The sequence below is a fragment of the Chamaea fasciata genome, unplaced genomic scaffold (genome assembly GCF_029207755.1).
Source record: "Chamaea fasciata isolate MVZ Bird 193981 ecotype frontalis unplaced genomic scaffold, bChaFas1.0.hap1 SCAF_5, whole genome shotgun sequence".
Taxonomy (NCBI): Eukaryota; Metazoa; Chordata; class Aves; order Passeriformes; family Sylviidae; genus Chamaea; species Chamaea fasciata.
In genome coordinates, this window is record NW_027094090.1 from 25,598,366 (window position 1) to 25,622,458 (window position 24,093).

Below are 24,093 nucleotides of genomic sequence, written 5' to 3' on the forward strand. Positions count from 1 at the left end.
CTGTGAGTGTGTATTAACAGCCAAATGCATTTGCATATTATGAGTCCATAATACCGAATGCACAACCAAATTGTTGATAAGAAGTCATTGCCTTAGATAGAAACGGAATATATTTCTCATGCTTCTCATTCACAACTGTGCTATCTTGCAGTTATTTCTCACCCATATCTTAACAGCCAAAAAAAAAAAAAAAAAAAAAAGCCAGTACAACAACAATTGGGAATTACAGTTTTCTTGAAGTTTAATATTTTGTGAAAGTTTTTTCTCTGTATCATAATCAATATTTCCTTAATCGCCTGAATAGATATGCACCTGTTTTTTCATTTTGGTATCCATATAGATGACTGAACGAAACTCTTAGCATCAAGTGCTCATTCAGATAGTACATGTAAAATGCAGATCATAGAAAAAACAAACAAATATAAACTCAGTAGGCCAGTCAGTTCCACTAATATTTTTTACCGTCATGATTTTGTTTATTTGTGTATTTGCCTAAAATATGGGGGGGGGGGGGCCGGGGCGGCGGGGCGGGGCGGGGGGGGGAGGGGGTAGGAGGTAATGGTGTTGCCAGCCAGGAACAGGCAATTCTCTGCATGGAACAGAACTAAATTTACAAAGTAATATTACACAATAACATAATTACGAAATTTCATTTGTATCAAAAAGTTATTGTTTGTCTACCATTGACAGATAACCATTCTGGCAACCCATGCAAGTAAGGATGGAAAAAGACACCATTTTACTTTTCTAAAACCAGGACTGAAGAAAAATAGTCTTCTGACTAAGTTTCTTACTTAGAAAAATGAAATTTATACAAATCTTAGGTCCAGGTCTGATCTAATTCTGGGACTATGCTTCTAGGATGGGGATTTTCCCCAGGAAGAAAAAGAAAAGATAAGGACCAATTGCCTTTTGCCCAGTTCCCTTCCTTATCCTATAGAGTTGCTGAAATAACTGGAAAGACACAAGAGGAAATTACCTATACCATTTCAAGGACTGCATACCTGTTATATTGACTATTAGTTTTAGAATAATTTCAGGCATACTATTTTAATAAACAATACTGTAAGTTACTTTATAGTTCTGATATCACAACAGAGATGTTAACTCCAAAATGTTTTCAGTTATACTTTCTGGCAATTAATGGCAATTCTAAACCACCTACCATGCAAGAACCAAATATTTACACAAGACTATCATAATACCTCAGCTAAAATGCCAATAAAATCAGAAAACGCAAAGTAGATTTGAAGTGACTCCCATTTAGCTGGTATTCTTGGATCCCATCGAGGAGATGCAGTCCTGCATGGTGAATGATGGCACAATGATACTGCTCACTACTATGTGTAACATCGGCCAGGTATCATTGAGAGAGAAAGAATGTATTCTTGCATGTATGTTTGTATGTAGACATAAAATCACTGGAATTCTAGTGTTTTGCCTTTAAAAGAAGTTGTTACATTTTAGTTTACAGTAGGAGCCTATTGCAGTGTAAAATTCCTTTATTTCCCTTTTACTTTTTCTGTAGCTTGTTTCAAACATTTTAAAGTATTAATGAAAATTCTGTATAAGTCATAATGCTAGTGTGTAATTTTATTTCATATTGTTTTATATTTATAAGATCTATAAACAGGCTCCTGTAAATTTATGAAATCAATTTTGAGGTCAGAGCTGTGGGGCTTTTTTTCTTTGATTTTTGTAAATTAAATAAGATAGTTTGTACTCAGTTCTTTTGTACTTCTAACACACTTGCTGCTCTCTTAGAGAATGTTTCAAGATATAAATGCCAGCAGACTAAATTACCTTGTTAACCAGTGATCTCCATAAGCAAGTGAATATTTTTCTGTAGTTTTACAAAGTGATCTTTATATTTTCTTAATAAATTGTTTGCATTTTTTACTTAAATGACTTAATACAGATTATTATAGTCAAAGTAAAATTCTGATAACCATGAACTACAGATGAGAAAAATTTAAGCAATTGTGGCACGGGTGCTTTCACTGTCAAATCTCTGGTGTTCCAGTCCTGGATCTCTGACCACTTCCCTAATTTTTTTTTCCCAATTTTGTTGCAAGTAAAACTTTTTTTTTTTTTTTTTTTTTAAGTCAGATTTGGTTGCATAACAGTGGTAACCAATCCTGTCCTGATCCAGTGCTCTGCAGTGGCTAGTTAAACTTGCAAGCACTTCTACTCTGGTCTTCAAAAAGATTTGGCGCCTGATTTTTTAGATTTTTAGAATAAAAAAATTTTAATCAGTTTGCACCATAAATATAATAAAGGAGAAAATCAAGTGAGTAGCAAAAATGCTACTGCTATTTTCTCTCATGACTTTGTCACTGGCAGTGGTGGCAGCAGAGATTCCCGCCCACTCCACTTTTCCTCACTCAGCATCTGTCTGTTCTGAAACTAAGAATGGGAATGTGCCTCCTAAGATCATCCCACATTGTCAGCCCAAAACAAAAAATACTTCTCACCAGAACTGCAAATTGCTTCTTCGAATTGCCATTTGTGAGTAATGCTGAAGAAAAGCATGTAAAATTTAGAAAAGAGTTATTGAAGAGCTCTCTCAAAATGCCCTAATATTACCAAGGTCTTATTTTCCTGAAGCAAAAACCAAAATATACACCTGGAAATTCATGTGAAGGATAGCTCAGGGCATATATTCAATACATATCTCTTTCTTCCTGTCATTGTATATGGGATCAAGTATGCCAAAAATTTTAAAAAATTAAATAATTTGCTACAATGGGAAAAATATGGAAGTTAATCTTCAGAAACATAGAATTTATCAGCCATTTAATTTTCTTGTTATAAAACTTTAGTTGGAAAAGGCAAAACACCAGGGTAAGCAGTAACACTAAAAATGCTGTTAATACCAACAAATAACACTTTTCTATGGCATCCAAAGCTTCTAACATCTTATAATATATTAAATTCTCCTCATGTATGAGATTTCTTATTGAATGAGAACTGATAAATAGCACCAAGGTCATGACACAGGAGAACTTCTTAAAATAAAGCAGAAGATATTCTGTCCTTTTTCTCAATGTAAATGGTTGAACTTGGCAACAGTAGTGACTTAGGCCTCATATTGATGGGAAAAAATCAGATTCTTGACCCATGGATACAGCAATTTGAAAACTACTACAGTAATTTCCTCTACAGTTTGCAGGGAAATGCACAATTTGGGAATTTGGTACAACAAACTGAAGAAAATACACAACAGATTTCTATACATCCCCTTTATTATTCGTGTAATTGTATAGACACCTGTAGTTAACTACACTCACAATGTGCATGCATAAAGGATATGCTACACTAGACCACGAGATTATACATTTATCCTCATTTGTGAAGGTGGATGCCTAGAACTCATGAATGGAAAAAGATATGTTCTAAAGTATTTAATCCTAATCAATATTTATTAAAGGAGACAAAGTAAAAGTAGCACCAACCTACATTACTTCACTAAAAAACCAGCAAGCTGGACTTCTTTTCATGCAATAATTAATGAAGTTTTATGATTTATTTTAACCCTGAAGTGGGTGTTTTAAAACTCTAATTATATTAATGTACTAAAAGAAATACAATTGTCACTTAGTTTCATTAAGCATGACAGGTAAGAGTTTCAAAGACAAATGCCAAAACTTGTGAAAATTGCACGTTCAGATTGAAGTGACAATATGGTATCAATGGGATGGAATTGTGCTTCTCACTGCATTAATCAATACTAAAATTTATTTTTAATGTGTAAAGGATGTTTAGTTTCATTAATTTATGACTAGATTCTTTCTACTTACGTCTTTCTGTCTTTGGATTTCTGTCTATCATTTTAAACTATTCTGTCTGTTTATAAATCCACAGCCAATCTCATAAAGTATTACTGTTGGGAAAAAATCAGTTTTCTGCATACCATGTGCAGTTTGTGATATTGATCATATAACTAAGTCAATTAAAGGAGACATGGCTCTGTTAAAAATGGAAAAGTACTATTGTCTCCTGTGCTATACTCTGTGCAAAAACAGATTTACAGTTGTTCACTTTATGATATCTCACTCATCTTTGCAAACCACAGGCTACACCTGCAATCCCATGGCATAACCTAGATTTTTAATTTCCACTTGTGAATACATAAACTACTGAACCAAGTTGGCATTATATTTAGCCTAGCAGAACCTGTATCATAGGTCACAGATCTGATGCTCTTGAGCTGGAACTGAGAGAATCCTGCCATAAAATATTTTCATTACAGCTTTATGGTTCAAAATACAAGCACACACATGCTCCATCCTGCTGTCCATAGATGGGGTTTGCTTATGTTGCACTTTGTGATTGCCCAAGTGGTGGAATGTTAGTACTTTGGGATAAGTGTACAGTTAAAAACGTTAATTTCCAATCCAGTTAATGAGCAGTGGTAAGGTGTGTGTACAGCAGACTCTTCTAGACTGCTATCGGAAAGAATGCTTACAGCACCTGAATGGAATAAACAAATATTTGGACTGTTTTCTCTAAGTGTGGATAAATACTGTATAGATGATAGTTGATACATAAATTTAAATTTCAGAAATGACAAGAATGAAACCATTTAATCAATCTCTTTCAAGATACTATAAAGTCAATACATGAAGGGTTTCAAGAGCAAACCATTTGCTTTGTGTTGGGATACAAGGGTCTTCCCAAGTGAAAATATAGTTAGCACTGAGTATCAGACAGTACTGATACCTTCCCCTGTCAACAGGTCTAAGCTTGCTGGGGGCAAGACATAATGTAAACATTTTCCTACAGTACATGTGGCTCATTATTCCCATAACCTGCCAAAATTTACATATAAGTGGGTATTGTCTCTTAAACTTATTAATCCAGTTTGATTAAGAGACAATGTTCATAGTGGAGGAGTATATGGTGCAATTTATGGCTTTTGAGAGTGATTAAATGCTGAAATGGAGCCGAGGCATTTGATAATCACAAGAGCTATTTAGTGTTGGAATATTCCAGCCACATGACTGTTTTCCCATCAGCCAGTAAGAGAAGCACATTTAACAAACAACAATTAAGAGACATATTTTTCTGCGTAAATGAAGGTTTGAAAGCAGTTGAGAGCCCCAAGAACCACACTCATCCGTCAGGTTGTGAGATGAAAAGGAAAAGGGAAGTTTATTTGGGGGATCTTAATTTATATAGTTTTTGGGATTTGGTAAAGGTTTGGGGGATGAGAGGAACACCCCTCTGACCCCAGTGGTCAACTCAGAAGTCCATCAACTTATTCTTCCCCCTAGAAAAAATGCATGTTTACAAAATATCAGTCTTTGTTTATCTTACAATTTGTGACAAAACTCCAGTAGAAATGAAAAACAATCAGAAGGCTAAAAAACCAGAGTGACACCAGCACATCTCCCGTGAAGGGCAGTCATAGGTAAAGTTTGTATAGAAGTCGGAAGGAGTATGTTCCTCTCCCCAAGAAAAGTGCTAGGGACAAATAATTGCTATGGGGAGTTACCTGCATTGAAACTGAGGGCGGAGACTGAGGTGTGAACATGTGTGATTTGAGTTAGGATTTATGACTCATTTTCATATTGCCACTGTAAGAGGGTAACAATTATCATCTGCCAGACTGACCTGTTAGCACATGTTGGAAACAAATCCAGTGCGGTGGCAGTTCTCTGATCTCGTGGGAACAAGCCTGTTTCGTTCATATACCCAAAAGTATAGATGAAGTAAGGATTGACACCTTAGAAAGAGGCCATTACAGAATTAGAAGGGAGGTTCTGGTGGAAAATTTTCCTAAGAACTTGGAGAGGAAGTTGAAGTTGAGTTTGGAGGATTTTGTTGTTGTTGTTAGTTAATGTTGTGAGTTAAAAGTAAAAGGTCAATGCAAGGGTATAACTTCATATTTATTTAGACAGTGAATACCAAGAAACTCAAATCATTCTCACACGGTATCTTGCTATATACAAAACAGCCATGTTTGGTTAATGTGGGGGTTTTTACAAAAGGCTTTACTAGTACTCAGGTTAAAAGGAGGAAATGTCTTCTGCAGCTGAACAGCTAAACCCAAGAACATTAGTTTGTAATCTGGTGATTTCCAGAACTAATCTGATGATATTTCTGATCATCATTCTCCCTCTTCCTCTGAATTCATATGCATCAGTCTAAAGCTATATAAAATTCAACCGTCTTAATTTAATGGAAATGAAGAAGGAAAGTGGAAGATGCTAAAGAGTTTGGCAGGCAGGTTTGGAGAGTCTCTCTAAGCAGGAAGCAAGTAACTTTTCTCCACTGGCAAGCTGACACTTCCTTGAATGTTAGTCGGAAAAGAAATATAACAAACATGTTTGTCCTTTTCACCGACCATTACGAAAAAAAAAGAATAGAAGGCCTCATTTGCTCCAACAGTTTTCTGTCTTCATATCCACAAATGATTCACAGAGACAACAGGGAGGAAATCTGAATTGGTGAACATACTTCACAGTGTTTTTTAAACAGCGTTCTGGCAAGGACAGGAGATGGACTACAACTGCACAATAAAATACATGAGTACTTTTATTATAAAAATTCTGAGTCCCAGCTGCATTTCTTCGAACATAGTATCTTCTGCTTTTTTTTTTTTTTTTTTTTTTTTTTTTTTTTTTTTTTTTTTTTTTTTTTTTACACAGGAAACCTCAACTCTTCTAAAATCTACCACAAACTTTTGCTGCACCTATAAGCAAAACACTTAATCTTTGTATGTCTCCTTCAATTACCTATGAAGTAAGAAGTAGGCAGTAGTTGCTTCCCAGGAAGGTTAAATTTGCCTGGGATCCCGGGATGCCAGGTACCAGTGAATTCCAAGCAGTTATTATTTGTTTAGATTCTCAAGGCAAAAATTTGCAAAATCAGCGAATACACGTGTAAATAATCTTCACCAAGACCATGTCAGGGGTCTCCATTAGGGGGCACCATTACCAGATTTTTAGTCTTGCCTGACTATCAGGGTTCTAGTCTGGCCATTCTCATCTGTGGTATTTTTGCCAGAGAAGGCTTCACCCACTTTCGCTTTCCTCAGGCAGTCAGAAAGGATGTGATGACAAAATCAGAGCTACCACCAAGATAGCAGGGTAGTTATCTCTGAAAGCGTTCTGGGCCACGGTTTCAGAACAAACCCACAACATGATTTAGAAGTTGACAGGGTTCTTGTTAAAGACATAACAAATCAGCTTGTTCATTCTTGGGATGATAATACCATTTCACTGAAGTACATCTGACTTCCTTTTACATTTTCTGTGTGCAGCAAAAAACTCCATAACAATACTGTTGAGCCTTCTGAAATGAATACCTCTTGAAGCATTAAATCCGTTAAAGAAAAAAAAAATGGTTTCTGGGCACCTGGGCTATGTGTTTAAGGATTTGAACTTTACTAATGCCTAAAATCTGGGGGAAAAGTCCAGAAAGGACACCCAATTAGAAGGATATTGACTCATCCTGACAAAGAGGTGGGGGGAGGGAGAAAGGGAGGAAGGAGGGAAGAGATCAAGGCTCGCAACAAAAGGCCTATTCATTTATAACAGCTTGGCTGTGGAACCATTCCAGCGTGCTTAAAAATACTTTATCCATTAGTTGGGAGCTCTTTTCTAAATGACAACTTGCTGCCCACATCTGACCACAACCAGCTCCCTTTTCACACTGAATGTAGCAGGGTTCATGTTGTCAAAAGTAGCTTGCCACCTCTTCTGGACGTGGTAAGGAGGTGAGGCAGAGTAAAGCAAAGGTGCCCTGTGAGAAACAAAAATCCCTGACCTCCAGCATATAGCGAGGGGAAGGACAATGCCGTTCAGTTCCTCCCAGACTATTTAAAAAAAAAGAGAACGAGCGAGTACAGCATTTAACTAGAGTTCTCCTTGCATGAAAAACAGGAAGAGCATTTTAGGTCAATCAAGTTATTAAAAATAAGATAATTTATTTCCTCAGTGTATGAGCTCAGCAATAGTCCTTTGCAATTTTATATGAGGCTCTTTATGCGAAGCTCTGAACGCACACCTGAATAAAATCATCAAACACATTTCACCAATATTCCTACATATTAGCCAAGAGAGATACATTTTTAATTACAAATACTAAATACTTGTTGAACAGCCGGATTTTTTAAATCAAATTATTCTCTCCTAGGAACACTTCCTTCTCAGTTATGAGGCAGTATAGCTGGAATTATTAATATTTTATGCTGGGGACTGTGGATGCAACTTCATACAAAAGCTTTTCTTTATCTGAAATGTAACTGTTGCTGTAAAATTGGCACTCCTATCTTTTCACAGTATTTTGTTGCATATAATTTCAGAGTGTAGTTTGAGGAAAACGGATGTCTGGTTTAATGTGTGTTTATTTCTCTTGACACATACGTTGTATCCTTATGTTAGTTTGCATTGAGACTCTGGAGAAGATTCTGGGAGAATGCTGTGCAGTTGATCTTCTCATCAAAGTATCAGCTTTTCTAAACGTGTCATTCAGATACAGCAAAAAGTACTCTATATTACAATATATGCTATCTGATTCACCTTCTTACAAGGATCATCTTTGTAACCTTCTCTCATGTGGATATTCTTAATAACACCAGCTTTATGTAAATGCAAAAAGACTACATTTATATCTACAGTATCTGTTTAAAGTAAAAATATGGGGGAAAATACTTGGGTTCTTATAACAAGGTATTCAATAATTTATATTAGGTGTTTAGATTTTAGACATAGAACAACAAGGTTTTTGAGCATTCCTTGTTTTCTTTTCTTTGTTTAGTTGATTACTTTCAAGCTAGCATGCAGAAGCAGTTGTTAAAGTTGGCATTGTAAATAAATATTCATATGTGTCCACTTAGTTACTCCTGAACATGGCTGTAGTATAAAGAACTAAGTAGGTGCACAATAGCTGTCTTTTTAGTTTCCTAAGACAAGATAGCTCTTAACCTGGGTTTGCAGGTACCTTGAAATATTTATGAGCAATACAGTATGAATTCTAAAATGTATTTCCTTTAATAAATACCGGCATGTTGTAATCCAGCTCTGCACAAGACCTAAAAAACTGGCAGGGCAAGATCAAACATTTGTTTACATCTCACTTTCAACAAAGTATTTTACTTTGGCTTGTCTTTAAGTGGATGTAAAATTACATAATGCAGTAAAGCATAAGCCAAATAGCAAAGAAAGACCACAGGTCACACTATCCAAAATGAAGAAGCAAAGTCTGGTTATAGTTTTATCATGAGAAGTGCTATCTGCATTTTATGTGCGGTGCTGGGCTTGTAAATGTTTCTAATTTAATGGGGCAATGTATCCAGACGTTAATAGCTCATTTCATTTTCTAGACTACATCAAAGAGCAAGATGACCTCTATGCAATAGCAGAAATGAAAAGACTTCCTAAATTCTAAGCCCAGATGCAAGGCAATATCAGAAGCCTTTCTGTCACTGCCTCTCTCCTGTCTTCTGATGAGTTGGCTGGTTGGGGTTTTTATTTAGGAACAATATTTACCTACTGCATAGGAATGCTCTGAAGATTAATTCATTTGCATGCCATGTGAAATATGAAATGTGTTAAAAAGCAGATTTCAATTGTAGAAGTTAGGGTGCTGCTATCAAGCTGTGCATGAGAAGCTACCCGGCAGTGTCTGATGACTTTAAGGTCCTTGGTCTGTCTGAGAAACATCAGGACAGAAGGAAGGGGTCTCAGGGACAGCCCTCTCTTTTTAACCCACAGTGGGAAATGCCTTGTGGCCCTCGGCCTGAGGGCACTTGATCAGACTGCTTCCATGTCCTTATCACAGGTGAGGTGTTGAGCCTTGCATAAAGTTCTCATTCCCACCTGGGCTTCTCTGTTAAAAGTACTTTTAGCACGTGTTGGATCTTAATGTATGTGCACAGATGTTAACCAGACAAATTGAACCCTCATGAGAAATAGAGGATGACCAACCTCTCTATATAGGTGTAGCTCATATATCATGTTTCACTTTATTATTGAATTCTAGGTTGTAGGGCTAATGGACTCCTTAAAACAAAGAAATGTTTAGGAATCCATGACACATCAAACATAAACAGTCTTAAGCCAGATATTAGTACCAAAAGAAACTGATTATTAATAGCAGTGTTACAGTAAATACTTCAAAATGTCACTATTCTTTTTGTGGACAGAAACAATGTCCTGTTTTCCATCTATAGCATGAAACTTTAGCTGTATTTGCATATCTTAATAAATTAAATAAACTTTTGTAGAGATAAAACTATAACAAATTCAACATGAAACAGAATTAAGCATTTATTAATCCCATTTTATAGGAATATATAAGAAATCAATGGTTCTTTTAATGAAATATATAAAATAAGGAAAGAACATAATAGACCACTCATCCCTGTATCAGGTAAGAGCAAGTTCAAAGTACCTTATTACCTTGTCTCTAATATTAGCCTGGAGAAGAATGCCTCTGCAAAAAACAATTATATTTCATAGAATCACAGAATGTTAAGAGGTTGGAATGGACCTTAAAGATCACCTATTCCCACCCCACAAAGCTGTGCACAGGGACACCTCCCACTAGCCCAGGTTACTCAAGGCTTTATCCAACCTGGCTTTGAACATTGCCAGGACTGGGGCACACACTGCCCTCTCTGCGCAGCCCCTTCCAATGTCTCACCACCTTCACAGTAAAGAATTTCTTCCTAATTTCTAACCTAAATTAGAGGACTGGGCAATCACCAACCACATGAATTTAAACAAGGAAAAGTGACAAATTCTGCACCTGGGACAGGGCAACCGTGGATGGAGGTACAGTCTGGGGACTGAGATGCTGGAAAGCAGCACCGTGGAAAGGGTCCTGGTTGATGGAGAGTTCAGTTTGAGTCAGCAGGGCCCTGGCAGCCAGGAGGGCTGCCTGCATCCTGGCGTGCATCAGGCACAGGCATCGCAGCCAGGCAAGGGATGGGATTGTCTGGCCCTACTCTGCACTGTGGCGGCCTCACACTGAATATTTTGTGCACTTTGGGGCATCACAATATAAGAAAGATATAAAGCTTTTAGAGAGGGTCCAGAGGGGGGCCACATGTATGGTGAAGGGCCTCGAGGGGAAGCCTTTTGAGGAGTGGCTGAGGTCACTTAGTCCGTTCAGCCTGGAGGAGACAGGGGAGACCTCATTGCAGTTACAGCTTCCTCGTGAGGGGAAGAGGAGGGGCAGGCACTGATCTCTGTGGTGACCAGTAACAGCACCCAAGGGAATGGCCTGAAATTGTAATAGAGGAAGATTTAGGCTGGATACTAGAAAAAGGTTCTCCAGCCAGAGGTGCTTGGGCACTTACCCAGGGAAGTGGTCACAGCACCAAGCCTGATGAAGTTCAAGACATATTTGGACGATACTCTCAGGCACTTGGTGTGGCTGTTGGGCTCCTGTGCTGGGCTGAGAGTTGGACTCAAAAATCCTTTTGGGTATCTTCCCACTCAGCTTATTCTGTGATTCTGTGATTTGTACCCATCATTCCTTGTTTTATCACTAAAGTTCCTGATCAAATGTCCATTTTCACCTTCCCTGTAGGCCACCTTCAGATACTGGAAGGTTGCTACGAGGTCTCCACACAAAATTCTCTTCTCCAGTCTGAGCAGTCCCAACTTTCTCTGCCTGTCTTCTGAGGGAAAGTTCTTCAGTCCTCTTATCAGCCTCCTGGCCAGCCTCTGGACTTGTTCCAACAGTTCCATATTCTTATATTGGGTACACCAGAACTGTATGCAGTACTCCAGGTGGAGTCTCACAAGAGCAGAGTAGAGCAGGAGAATCACCTCTGATCTACCAGCCATGCTGCTTTTGAAGCTGCCCAGGGTTGGTTGGTTTTCTGTGCTGCAACTACACACTGCTGGCTCATGTTGACTTTTTTTCATCAACCATCACCCCCAAGTCTTCCTCAGCAAGCTGTGGAAAAAGTTATTAAATAATATATCCTAAGTCTACTCTACCAGGCCACATATATTGGCAGTTCGTAATTATCCAAACTTGATAATTGTTGTTATTCAGTAGCTTTTTTGAGTAGTTCATTTTTCCGATTCTTTTTCAAGCCTATATCAACTTTTAAAACCACAAATGTCCTGTAATAACTTAATTACATGAAGAGGATTTTTTGTTGTTTCAAACTTGCCTTATTCAAATTTCATCCGATAGCTGCTTTTTCTCTCTAGAAAAGACAGTACGCAATCATGCCCTTTTTAACTCCTTCATAATCCTGATGATTTTATAAACTGTTGTTATATTCATAATGTCTTTTTTTTTCTAGCCTGAAGAGTAATAAGATGTTTAATTTACAATCATATTTAAAATGTTTCATACTTCTAATCATCCTTGTTGTCCTCTCTGTATCTTTCTGATTGGAGAGGGAGGAGAGAAAACTGAACAAAATTATATATAGTGTTCAAGACAAGCACACACTGTGGAATTACAGAGAGGTGTAACAATATTTTCTGGTTTGAGATGACAATTTCTTAGAACTGTTTCTCTACAGTTATCTACTCTCTGTGACTTGAAGATATCACTCGTGAGTGAAAGGTTGTGTACGTTAAATTAGGATTTATATATGCAGTTAGAGCTGAAGTTATTTTCCCCCATGAACATCACTTAACATTTATTTACATTTCATTTCACTTGAGTTTTTATTAACAAGGATTATGTTCTTCAACTCTTCTCAGTTGTTCCTCATCCTTCTTGTCCTGAATACATTTGTAATACTAGGAAACTTCATTATTTCATTTTCCACCCACCTTTCCACTTCATTTTCAACTAGGTTTAAGAGCACAGATCTAGCACACACTTACATAGGTCTCTGCTAGTAGCTATCGGCAATTGATGGAGAGGCGGGAAGACTGATTTGGTGATCAGAATGCAATTTTACTCAGGTTTTCCAAGAGCTTATATACCATTTCAGTAAGGTTAATAATTTGTACTACAATAATTAGGTTAAAAATATCATACAAACAACTCATGCATTTTACATCTTTCTCGTAGGGGGTTGATTGAATCTCTCCTCTTCCCATAAGCAGGTTTAATCCCATCTTCTCATAATCTCAGAGTTCTGTTTGTCCCTGCCATGGCATCCTAGCAATCAGACTAGCTATGCTAATTAAATCTGTTTTACTCTCTGTCTTGTACATTCCCACAAGTACCCTCCCTCAACTGAGAAAATGGACTGTATAAACTTATTTTGTCTCCAACTTCTCAGCAATTATCCATCTATTCCAAGACTTTCCCTGGTACTCCATGGCAGAATAGTCTGTATTTCAGAACATTCTAAAATGGGCAAGGAACATTATAAAAACCTTATGGCAACTTTGGCAGCTGGATTGCTCTTGTCTGTGTGGTTGCTGAGTCCCCTGTATGCAAAATTTTAGATGTGACTTTTCTTTACAAAAGTAACACTAATTCCCCTCAAACATATCAGATTTGTTCCATGTCTACTAATACTTTTCTTCTATTCTGTTTGTAATTGCCCAGTTCAAATGAGAAAAAAATAGAATTTTTGGAATTTTTGGAATTTTTGTTTTGAACAGCAGCATATATTTAATTTCCATTAACTGGGTAGCAAAGCAGTTTAGCAGAAAAGACTGCACACTGTAGTAAAGAATCTGGCATCTTTGTTCCTAAATTACTGTAAAGTTATTGATTTCAGAAATGTTGTGTTATTTTTTATTTTTAACCTTTTAATTTTGTTCCATGAACTCTTTTGTTGGAACAGACATTTTGATGTGAGAACCTGTTTTTCAAGGGCTTCAGACATGATACCAAGTTTCTCCATAGTTAACATAGATACTAAAAGTAGTTTCATCTTTATTTTTCCTACATTTTTATTCACATATCCTGATTATCTAATGTCTTTACAAACTCTTATTTACTTCTTGCAAGCTTCTTATTCCTTTATATGTATAAAAAATATTTTTTATATCTCTTGCAAGTTTGTCTTTAATTCATATTATTTCCAGTTTATTCTTTTTTAGAAGTTTCTTCATTCTGCTGTAGTTCCTTTTTTTCAAAATTAATTGGGTTTTTTGTCAGTGATTTTGAAATTAGGTACATTATGGCCACTGTCATTCTAAGATTTCTGTGTTGATTGCAAAACAAGATTAAAAAGTTAAAGCCTACTATCTTTCCGCTTGCAATAACATTTACATTAATGCCTTTTATTTTAATATGGGGGAGATTAAATGAACTCCTGATATACCTAGTAAAAAAAATGCTCATAAGAAAGCAATATGATCATGGTACAAGGCTATTAGGATAGCATACTGGAATTTAAAATTGTTCTTGATCATTCCAAAGATAGAGAGTAACAGCAGCCAAAAACTAGGATGACTCAATGCAAGTGATCTTCACATCAGCTCCGTCCAGTGGCAGTGGCAATGTCCCATGCATATTGCTGAGCTGAGGACCATTGTCAGCAACAGTTTTCAATTCTCTGGCCCAGGGATGAGCAGATGATTGCTGCCAGAGCAACCACTTGGATATTGCCTCACATGACAACATGCTCAGCACTTTCCCAGAACTCCACTTGGTTTTGACACCTTCCTGTGATCTATCTTGTCTTGCCACACAGTCATGGCATGGTCAGGTCACTGTGGTCGTGAAGAGCAGCAACAGGGAGAGTCCTCTACAGAGCTGCTTGCTGAGGTGGTGGGTTGCACGTTACAGAAAATATAGCTACTAAAGACATTTAAAGAACAGATGCTGTATTGAGCCTTACATAAGCACAGCCAACTTGCAGTCCAGATGTCAAGATGATCCTCCAACCTAGTAGAATCTGTATGTGGCCTCTCACCCCCACAGATGGCACAATGAATGACCCCCACAGATTAAACTGTGTGAAAAAGCCCAAAATATTAAACCAAATACAGCTGGCAACACTGACTATAAAAAGGAAGTTTGGATTACACTAGCAAAACTAATGTTACATGGGTCAGAGATGGCCACTGACTTATATTCAGAAACATTAAATAAAACTAAGGGGTGCTACAGTATGATTAGTACCTGACAGGGTGCTAAATTTTACCCACTTTATAGGTAAGCCAGAATTTGGACACAGATATTTGGCTGATGTGATAACATTCAATGTTCACTGCTACAGTGTCACTCTGCATTCAGGAGGACTGCCAAAGAAAAGTTTAGAATTTATTCAGTCATGGAGCATGTTTAACATTTGGTTTACAGTTTGAACAATCTCAGCTAGATCTGCACACTGGACTCTGGATGACTCATCCTTGTGGCTGTTACCTGCATCATTTGCAGTCTCAATCAGCTGTTAATGCTTCTCCTATAAGATTATAAAATAATTTCAAATAGCTCAGATTAGGGGGTGTAAATGTCACTTAAAGCTCATGTCTGTTTCATGTTCTATCCAGCATTCTCTGTAGGCAGCAGATGAGGATCTACAGAAAAACAGGATCCTAGAAACAAACAATAATAACAAGACCTAATCAGTGTGTAATAATCTTTTGAATTGCACTTATGTTAGAAGGTAATCACTGATATTCACTCGAAGCTGAATAAGTAGCATTTCATATGGACTTCATAGTTACAGAAAAAAAATAAAGAATTGGATTTCCTAAAGAGCATCAGGAACAAAATATGAAGAAAACAGCTCTGAAGTTTTAGCACTGGCTTTCAGGAGAGCTGTATTTCTCAGTTATGACATAAGGTCCGGTGCATGCTCAAGAAAATTTTGTGTCAGTTCTTTAAAAACGCTGTGCTTGAACATATTTTTCAGTTGCAATATTGCAGCAATGGGGTATTCACTTGGTCAACAGTACAGAGACAAGCCTATGTGAGAACAGGCATCTAGGTATCTTAGCTGGTGGAAACTTCTTCTAGGGCGTTATAAGCACCACCCTGATTAGGTGTCACATGAGGGATTGCCTGGATAGGTTTCATGAGAAAGGGTCCTGAAAGACACCACTAACATAAGGAGTTGCCACCCTGTGTCTCTTGTTCCAGTGGCAGCAAGGTTTGCTATCCACAGGAGAGCTGCCACTGCTACTGCCTCCATATGTGAGCGTGTGCATTGAGAGGGATTTCAACTCAGACATGCAGTTAGACACCAACATCTGGGGGTGTTACACTACAGTCCTACACTGTCTCACCTCTTGTGTTTTTAAAACACAGCAGTAATGCCTACCTCTCCACTGAGTGCAAAAATAAACTTCCAGTTTATGTGAGGTACATGAAGAAAGGATGTTGTTGAGTAAGAATCACTTTTTTATTTATTCATCAAATGCAAGAAAGATGTCATTCACCATTAGGATTTCTTCACAAAATTAAGATGCCTGAATGAAGATAGACAGTAATAGAAGGAAATACAGCACTAATTCCTGATACGGAAGACCAGCATTTTTCACTAAATAAATACAGAAAAAAAAGATTTCAAACCTCTGCTTTATTTTTATACACATACACTAAAACAACATATATACATTACACAGATGCATGGGCATAATGCGTCTGTTCTAGCCACTTGAAAGCATTTGATCTGCTTTAAAAAAAGTGTCTGCAACATGGTACTGAACGTATACATTTTGCACAGGTTTATTTATTTTTTTGACTAAGATTAAAAATTTGTGCCTTGGGGTCTAAAACATAGTAATTAAATATCTGAAGGGAATAAAGTATCCAGTATGTTATTTATATATTTATCATACTCCATCACATAATCTTTGCATTCATAAATATGGTAATCGAGGACTGTGGACTTTAAAATCAACCACATAGCAGAATGTGAAAAGTTGTGTTTTAGTGGTTCATGATAACAACCATAGTGTGATATGAGATTCTTTATATACACAAATATGATCTTTATAATGGCCTCTATCAGCTTAAAAATGGACAATATCATGAAACTTGTTAAATCCAAGGTGAACTGTGGCACCGTATCCAAATGCAGAAAAAGACAATCACATTTTTCGACATTTCTACTGCTGATGGCATTGAAATGTCAGCAAAGCTCAAAGCAAAAGTACACAATAAATTTGATATTACACCACATGTTTGATTAAGCCCAAGGGTGAAATTGTAACCTGCAATTTTATTCTGAGTCAGTAGATTTCTGACACATTTTGATTTTTAACAAAGGGAAGCTCAGTCTTAAGGATTCACAGAATTCAGCAGGACTGTCATTGTTTTATTCAGACTCCTCTAGAAATTGGTCTTTACAAGCCCAGTGGACACAAGTGCATTAATAAATTTTACTATTGTAAAAAATGTTTCCACTGAATTGTTTCACATAGCAAGGCTATGACTATACTCAAAATGCAAGCTATTAATTAATGGCACATGTGTGGAGAAGCAGCAACAGTGTTTTCCGATGAAAATTAGACTATTTTCTATTTCAGATTTTTTAATACTTTAAAAAGAGTTTTATACCTTTACCTGAAGTAGTTCACATTTAAAATGTAGGAGTGTTGATGAATCAAAACATCAAGGAATTTCTGAACATACTTGTTTATTTTTAAAAATTCATTTATTCTCATTATATATAGGATAATTCCAATAACATTTAAAAATCCCAACTCTGCCTCACAAGGAACACACGGGGAAATTGTATCAGTTATTGTGACAGCTCTTGAAGAAGAAACACTTGACTACAGATAAAAGAAATACAAATGATGAAATCTGCTCTGGCTTATGACCATGGAGCATGGTAATTAACACACACATATTCAAACACTTTTTAAGAAATACCCTATTCAAAAGCCACGTGTTGTTTTTGTTGTTTCTTCATTTTTATCACACTGCTGGATGGCTCAGAAGTGATGCTGTCAAAGCGACAGTCAAGGACCGAAGTAATTGGAACTGCTGGGTGAAAAGACAAGCTCCATACAGGAATTTCCTGCCACTCCAGTGACTGTGACAGAAAAGCTCTGAAAGTGCCGGTAGAGATTTCGAATGATGAATAGCTGCTACAGTTTGTAAGAAATCTTGGAAGTTCAGTTTTGTTTTATTTGCTGAAATATTACCAAACTAGGCTTGAAGCCTATGCCTTGTAAAATGTGACTCCAGACTGACCTCCGACAGTTGGGGCCCCTGTGGATGTTATGCTTCTATTTATCTGTGAGTATTGTCAGGTCCTTTGTCTCATTTCTCAAAATAAAAGCACAACCTTTGTTCCAATCTTTGTCATTATTTATACACCACAAGGTCACTTCCTTTATTTTGAGACCTCCTAATTTTCCTGACATTATTTTGCGGGCTGTTTTTTCCACCATTCGTGATAATTATCCTTGTATGCCATTCTCCAGTCTTCAGAGATAAATTTACAAGGTTATGTCTACCTAATGGACTTCAAAGTGAATTGTTGCAATGTTGAACCTAATTACACTGCTGCTCTGTGGAATCTATAACCCTGTGACAGGCACCTGGGCTTCAGCTATCTTGAAGCTCCTAAAGAAATAGGCTTGTGAGAATAGGATCCACTGAAAGCAGAGAAATGACACAAAGTAGGAAATTCATAAGAGTGTCTACGGTACTCCCAGGCCAGGGAGCCGCCTATCTCCTGGACACTGATTGCCTCTTTTCCCTCCTGAGGTTCTCAGGTGGGAACTCCTTTCAGGTTTAGGTGCTTAACACAGGTTAATACCCATGGCCACAGCAGAGAGCCAGCAGCAGTAAGTTAGCAAGTGTAAACAATGCTGTTAACCCAACTAGAGTATACAGCTGCACCAGAGCCGCACTCAAATCATACCTCTGATGTAGGAGCTCTTCAGTCTCTCAGGTCTTTGGAGAGCATTCCCCAAGACAGAGCAACTGAGAACTAAAACAACCTCTTTGTAGATCTTTTTCATGCAAGGAATTATATGGTAAATACACTTCAAGTTTATCAACATGTAAGAAACAAAAAGATGAATTTGTGAAATCTGATGTCTAACCATTGTTTGGTTGTAATATACGGAAATGTATGTCAAGTACTTTATGTACAGCACCTGGAATGTATACAAAAGCAGTAGAGTGATAACTTTGAAGAGCTACCCAAAAATATTAATCATCTGCAAGTTATATGAAGTGAACAGGCCTTGGCATGGTTTCACCCAAGTGGATCCAATTGCAGAAAATGGGCCTGAAGATTTACCTGAAGAGCATCTTCCAGAAGCATTAAAGCTTAAGACTGATGAAAAATCCATTGGTACTGAAAAAGTGTCTGCTAGGAACTCTTAAGACATAAAACCAGTACACAGAATAAGTGCTAAACCAATTTTGTTTTGTATATGAATTTTCAAAAATTCTACAAAGCATCACATGAAACAGACAAAATGAAAGCAAAAATCTCCAAAGCCTAGCACCACATCCTTTTGCTTCCTTGCATAAGTATAAAAATGCAAGCTAAAAGAAGATAACTTCTTGCTGAATGAAATCACTTTCACAGAGACCAGATCTAAGCTAATTTCTTCTCTTCTAAAGTATTTTTTTAAAAAAAGAAACAAACTAATTTGAGGGACTGGGAAGGAAGGAGTCCAGCAAACCTAATACAAAAAGACAAAACAAAAGCAATATATTACATGGGAAATGTAAAATTATTGGTATAGGTGAACATAAAAATATTCTGTAACTTCTTTCTAGATGATTGCTGTAGATGAACACTTCCAAAGGGAAAAGCGCTCTTCAAAGTTATAAATGCATACATTTACAGTTGATAAAGTTAATTGTCAAATATTGTAAAATACAGAATCCTGCAAAAATACAAACTTTTTCCAAAATCATAGTGAAATGAATTTGCAGGCTTCTAAAATAGTTTTCATATTTTTTCTTTTGTTTGTCTTGTGCTGTCCATATACCAATCATTTTCCTATACAACTTCTCTTTTCCAATCCTATTTCTAAGTATTTGGCTCTAGTCCCGTTTCATGTAACAATAAACTTCTAAAGGATTACAGTAGGTCTCTAAAATTATTTACCCCATCTATCAAGAACAAAAAAACTATGAAATTGTTACCCAGTTTTATTTACTTGTTAATTAAAAAAATAAATCCTCTCTGAATTTAGGACACAATATCTACTGAGAAGATGTAGTTGAAGAGTCAGCATGGCAGTACTTTCAGGACACTTTCATTATGGCAGTGCTCAACTACTTACCTTGCTGAAACACCAGAAAAAGAGATGAGAACAGAAATCATTTCAATACAAGACTGATGCTATTCTTCAAGCTACCAGTCATGTTCAGAGAACAACCTCCCAGTTTAACCCTTGAGACCCATGTCCTCACTCTCATCCATGTTCCAAACTGATTCTATTTTCTCCTGAGTGTGCTGAAATCATACAGAGCAATCCTTTTCCAACCATTGAAGAGTTACTGATAAGAAGAAAAAATTTTGATCTAAGTTGATATTTTCATTTAGCTGAGACATATATGCACATTGTGAGATGTCTCTTTGCTTTTGCCTAGTCTGACAGATTGCCTAAGATTAAAATAAAAAAAGTGCCATGGTCACCTTAATCTTTCTTTCTGCTCTCAGCCTTCTGAAGCTGCTTTTTTGCAAGAAAGAATCACAAAATATTGTGCTACTCTTATAAAGGTAAAGTGTTCCTTGTCCAGTGGAAGAACAATAGACAGTTTTCCATTACATTCATATAATGTCAGTAAGTTATTAAAAATGCTCTAAGGCATGCATGTCCCAGGAGAAGTGCCAATTGAAGGGAATATCATTTATATTGTGCCTATTTAAAATACGTTCAAAGAACATTAAAGTTGAATAGCCAGTGTTTCAGACAGGATTACCTATTGGGGAATGCCAGATGGAAGTTTATCTACCCAAATTTTATATCTATCTCCATCACAGAGTCATATAATATACTGAGTTGAAGGGGACCCATCAGAATAATCGAGCCCACCTCCTGGCCCTGCACAGTACACCCATCCCCAAGAGTCCCACCATGTGCCTGAAAGTTCTGTCCAAATGCTTCTTGAACTCTGTCAGGTTTGTTGCTGTGACCACTTCCCTGGGGAGCCTGTTCCAGTGACCAAGCACCCTCTGGGTGAAAGAACTTTTTCTGATATGCAGCTTAAACCTCCCCTGACTCACCTTCATGCTGTTTCCTCAAGTCCTGTCACTGGTCACCACAGAGAAGAGACCAGTGCCTGTCCCTTCTCTTCCTCTCACAAGGAAGTTGTAACTGCAATGAGGTCTCCCCTCAGTCTCCTCTTCTCCAGGCTGAACAGATCAAGTGACCTCAGTCATTCCTCTCATGGATTCACCTCCATGCCTTGCACCGTCTTGGTTGCCTTCCTTTGGACACTCTCCCATAGCTTTGTATCTTTCTTATACTGTGGCATGCAAAACTGCCCCTGGCACTCAAGGTGAGGCTGCCCCAGTGCAGAGCAGAGGGGACAGTCCTCTTCCTTGCCCAGCTGCTATGCTGTGCCTGATGCACCCCAGGACATGGCTGATCCTCCTGGCTGCCAGGGTACTGCTGACTCAAATTCAACTTTCTGTCAGCCAGGACCCAAGGTCCCTTTCAGCAGTGCTGCTTTCCAGTTTCTTGTTTCCCAGTCTGTCTGGACATCCAGGGTTGCCCCATTCCAGGTGTAGAATCCAGCATTTTCCTTTGTTCAATTTTGTATCATATGGCCAGTGATTGCCCATCTTTCTATTTGGTCAAGAGCTCTCTGCATTACCTCTCTGTCCTTGAGGGAGTTGACAGCTCCTTCCAATTTAGTTTCATTCCTTTAGTGTTATTGACCCCTCAATCGTGTGCTATTTTCTGCACCATAGAATATCATCTGAACCTAACATGGGGCTTTTAAACCACCAAAATAACTGTACTAGTCCTTAAACAGGTATAAATGCTTCTTGCCTGTTGCAAGACAAGCTATGGAACAATAATGAAATGCAGGTCAGTCCTCATCCATTCACCAGGATGAGGCTGATCTGCTGTCTATAGCCTCTATTAGCTGATAAAGTCAACCAGATTGAACTGGCATATTCATTCCAAAGTGCAATGTGTTTGCATGGCTCTTTAATGTCAGGAATAAGTATTTTACTCTTTCTGCTAGATCCCAATTAGATGGGTACTAGCTGTCTCAGATTCCTGCAGTTTATTTCAGGTTTATCTCATCCACATCTTGGTGATTCTTCCTAGAATATGATAAAATGTGACAAGGATATCATTGGTAGGATCAGCATATGAAAACTGTCAGCTCAACGTGACATACTCATATGTGCTTACTCCTGATATTTCTTGTCCTCTTTGACTGCCAGGACTCTAGACCTTTCAAAAACCTTAACCGAGTTTTAAAAGAAAACTAGAGCTTTCAATGTTCTTTAATTGCTTTTCAATTATTAAAAAAAAATTATTTTTTTTGTTTGATTTGTCCCACCTTCAGGAGAGAAGGAGAAAAGGAGAAATTCGCACCCAGTAATTGTCTCCCTTTGTGATTTGGAATAGTCTGAGGGACACAAACTTCAGCAGAACCTGAACTTTAAAGAGGTTACTAAATAAATTTATGATTTTTTTCTCCAAATCATCGATGTGCTGAAAGAGACACAGCTTTCATTGATTTGGTGATTGTAATAAATGTATATCATCAAATATCATTAGCACTTAATAACTTGATAAGTGACAAGCTGGTGACCATAGCTGCACCTGAGTCATTTCTGAAAGCAGGTATTCGTAGCAGATACCATAGATCTTTATGTTGATGTATAGATCACACAGCTGGAAACTGAGAAAAGCCTTTAAAATGTTCTCCTATACATTTTTCTCTAGTTAAAGTGAAGGGAAATTAAATATTCATACAATATGAAACTTCCTAAGCTGGAAATAGGGTTTCTCTTGCCAAAGGAAGCAAGCACCTTCTATGAATATTTTGCTTGCCAGAAATATGGAATGAGCACTAGCTGACTTCTTAAATTCTCCTTTTTATTTGATTTCTTAGCAGACTGAAGTGAAATGTGAACTGTAGCTTTAAGGCCTCTCCCAGGCTTAATATGCTCCAGGTGTACTGGAAGCAGTTAATTGCTTCTGAAGGGGACTTAGAGAATATTGTTCCAAGAGCCTGTTATTTCTGAAAAGACACTAAGATCAGGGTTTGCTGCCTCAGTGAGTTCCTATGGTGAAAGTTATTCATGTACGGGAGCTATCTGGCTTGAAAGAGAGAGCTTTTATGGAGAACCTCTTTGTGGAAGGATGAATGCACTGAAGATTCTCTACAGAAGGCTATTTGAATTAGATGCATCTTAAACAGTGTATGTTGAACTAAACCCCTCTGAATTTTATGGAAATTGGCCGAAATTGGGAAGCCAGGCTCACGATCCAGGCTTCCTTCTTATAGAGGGGGCTAAATTTGGGTTTTACACAAGGCTCCTCTCTAATTCCATTAGCAGTGAATTCTAGATGGCTCTTTTTAACAGTGGACTGAAACCTTGATGTAACTAACATGCTTTTGAGAAAAATAAAACTTTCTATAAGAGTAATTCTGCAGCACTATCAATTCTGACACAGTTTTTCATTTTCTAACACAGTGCAACTAAAAATGTGTTTGTATTTTTTATGGTGATTAATTATAATGAGAAATACATGAAAAAACCCCTTCAGGATCAATTCCCTCCTGTCTAGCTTCCACATTGACACATCCTTATAACTAGTCACATATTGCAGCCAAGCGAGACCACAGTTACTTAGTTATGTTCTTGCAATTTCACATAGTTATGCTAAAAGTCAGGAGCAGTTAATAAAAAAAAAAAAAAAAAAAAAATTTGGAAAAAAAAAAAAAAAAAAAAAAACCAAAACAAAAAACTTTGGCAAGTGCTTCTTTCCAGGGCCACAGATTTTTTAGTAAATGACATTGAATTATGAAACACATATCATGTTGGTTTGCAAAGAGACAACTTGTGATTGAGCCACTGTGCTACAACATTTAAGGTGCAGACTAAGTGCATCTTTTTCAATTTGCCATTGTGACCCGGGATAAATCATCACATTTTTCAGTCTAATCTTATTCTTGGAAGAAACGTATCTGTTGGGATTGAAATTTTCCAAAAATTTAGCCTGTATGGGAAATTTTAGAACAGATGTTTCAGGCTTGGCAAAATTACAACTAAAGAAAAGAGGCACTTATTTTGGGAACCAT